Here is a 2,732-nt window from a genome sequence, read left to right as displayed (position 1 = left end):
CATCATATATAAAATATAACATGAGGATAAATTTACCTGTTAATATAATTTAGAAGTTCATGTAACTGAATGGCGGAAGCTGCAATGAAAGCTGCCCTTTATATAATGAGAAGCTCACATTTTTGCTTACAAGAGCTCGGGAGCTGCATGAGGCTTAAACCTATCTGATCTGGGGATAAAAGGATAGCACCGCTGTTAATCTATCCATTAAAATATAAAAGATTTTGATATCTTATTTTAAAAATAAAGTATTTTATTAAAATAAATATAACTAAATTAAACTCTTTCTATCCACCAATGCCACCAGTCCATGCACTCCAATATCAAGTCTATAAGTGTGAATAGGGAATCTATTAGGTTAGAAGGTCGCTTACATTTGTAAGTAACTGAATTTGCTGTAGGTTAAGTGATTGTTAAAAGCATTTACCTCATACCTCTGGAACGTCCCTCTGAAATTGTCTAACACATTCAAACTCTATTCATTAATAATATTAGCTAAACAAATATTTTTGGGCATGTAAAATACTCAAAATTTAATTATCAGTTTACTGTAGAACAAAAGTAACTTCCAACATGAAAAATATACAAAAATGTTTAACTCAAACATTTTTGTATAAAACAAAAAATGACCTGAAAATTAAGTCTGAGATTTTACTTTGAATGAACTTCCTGTGTAGTGAAATTAGGTCTTTTCTCTCGAGGTATATTTAAACTATATTTTGGCCCACTAATCCCACCATATTTAGTCAGTTTTATTTACTTTGAACTTTGTGAAAATAAAAGCAGATTGTAGTTAATCTTCTGTAAGCTTATTTTTCTGTTCAACATTATTTAAGATATATACATCTTTGATATACATCAAAGTTTTTACTGCTTTAAAGTATACAATTGAGTGAATATACTATAATTAAGCAACATTATTTTTTGATGGCCATTTGTTTGTCACAAGCTTTTTTTCCCCCAAGTACAATGCTGCTAAGAACATTCTTTCCACAAGTCCTAGTACATGAGTAATTTTTCTCTGAGAAGTTATAATTGTTACATATACATGTATTCGTTTACTAGCTCATTGTTCTTCCATACTAGTTTAGTTTATGGGTTTGCATGGCACTCTATTGCCAAAACACTGTATTTTCAAAATTTGATCTATCTTGATTTCCTGACTTTGTGTTGTGAACTTCTATGGCAGGAGACTGCTGTTTTTTTCTTTCTGGATCTGCCTCTGATGATGTCAGATGTTGACCCTGTGTGACCTTAGGCAGTCTGTTCGAGACTTCCAGGAATCTACTGTCTGTCGCTGTCTCCTTCAGTTGTTAATCTAGTGACTCTGCACTCAGCAGTCAGGCTTAGGCACCACAGGGCAGGGCAGAGTCTGTCTGGGGGCAGGGTTATTGGGTCCTCTCATGCCACTGGTGCTCATGGGAGTGGTCAACCTGAGCCAGATGGCTGCTGATTAACATTTTCTAAAAAACCTTTTACTATTATGTGCATTCCACTGACTGTGACACAATTCAGTGCTGTTCTTGGGGCTGACTGGGACTTATTAGGCTTTGTATCCTTGTCCTACTTGGTTTCAGGTTACCTTATACAACTTTTCCTCCTCTTTTGGTAGAATTGGGTCAGGCTGCTCTCTCCTTTTATCATTGCACTGGCCTCTATGAGCACCAGTGCCCTCTGAGTGGTTGTTTCCAATTGGCTGGGAGCTGGTAAGAGGCAGCCATTCTTTTTACCTTAAAATATGGATGAATAGATGTAGATATTTAGCTCTGACTTATTTTAACTCCTTCTTCTAATAAAGTTGGGCTTTTTGTTAATGAGTTTGAGTCAGGTATTTTATCAGACAAGCACTATGATGACTATTTTAGTTATCTAGAGATAGTTTTTCCATCTTATTAAGATATTAAGAATTTTCTAGAGATTTGAAGTTGTTACTGAGTCAACTATAAGTGCTTGAAAATTAATGCATTTTTAAAAATGTTTCCATGTCTGATAAAACAGAGTTCTACACTTGATCTTGGCCAAAAGGCCAAGAAGTAATAAAACAGAATTCTGATAATACTCTGTTTCCTTTCTTTCCAAAAAGTTAAAACCTGTATTTTCTTTCACATGCTTGCTAAGGCATGAACACATTTTCCTCTTTTGCATGTGTACAGTGCCTGTTTTATTATTATAAAACCCAAAGAAAAGTCCTTAATCAGAAAATAATTTTGTTTCATTTATCTCATATATGAAAGACATTATTTAAGAGTGAACTTGTTAAAGTCTGAGTAGAAGAATAGTATAGATTTGGCTGAAGCTCCAAATATGGATTTCTATTCTCATGGCGCAGAATAATGCAACCCAAGTGAAGTTCTATAAAGTGAACATCTACTTAGCAATTGCTCTCAGAGCCAGCACATCAGTACCTGAGTGCCCTCTGCGTAAATTCATTACATGTGCATATGTAAACATCTTTTTCAGAATCCTCAAAACTCTGCTCAGAGAATAGATTATGCATAAAATGAGTTGATTTATTAATTAAATGCATCAATTCCAAATATCCGAAAGTAGTTATCTACCATGTTGCCTATTTGTGAATTTTCATTACAGTTGGACAAAATCCGTGTAAAATTTTTATTTCCAGACCAAAGTCTCATTGTACATATTAGAAATAATGCCTTAATTTTATAACAAAGATGTGTAAATAAAAATGAGTTATGCCTTAATTTTATAACAAAGATGTGTAAATAAAA

The 2,732-nt window shown here is 33.7% G+C and overlaps 1 pseudogene; it reads right to left on the bottom strand.

The window, feature by feature from the left end:
- Nucleotides 1-1,920: 1,920 nt before the first annotated feature.
- LOC129063611 (uncharacterized) lies at nt 1,921-2,038 on the bottom strand (annotated as a pseudogene).
- Nucleotides 2,039-2,732: the final 694 nt, after the last annotated feature.

The sequence above is a fragment of the Pteronotus mesoamericanus genome, unplaced genomic scaffold (genome assembly GCF_021234165.1).
Source record: "Pteronotus mesoamericanus isolate MK-2021 breed Mesoamerican mustached bat unplaced genomic scaffold, CSHL_Meso_final scaffold_85, whole genome shotgun sequence".
Classification (NCBI taxonomy): Eukaryota; Metazoa; Chordata; class Mammalia; order Chiroptera; family Mormoopidae; genus Pteronotus; species Pteronotus mesoamericanus.
The sequence above is the reverse complement of the archived record's forward strand: the minus strand, read 5'-3'. Positions and strand labels throughout refer to the sequence as shown.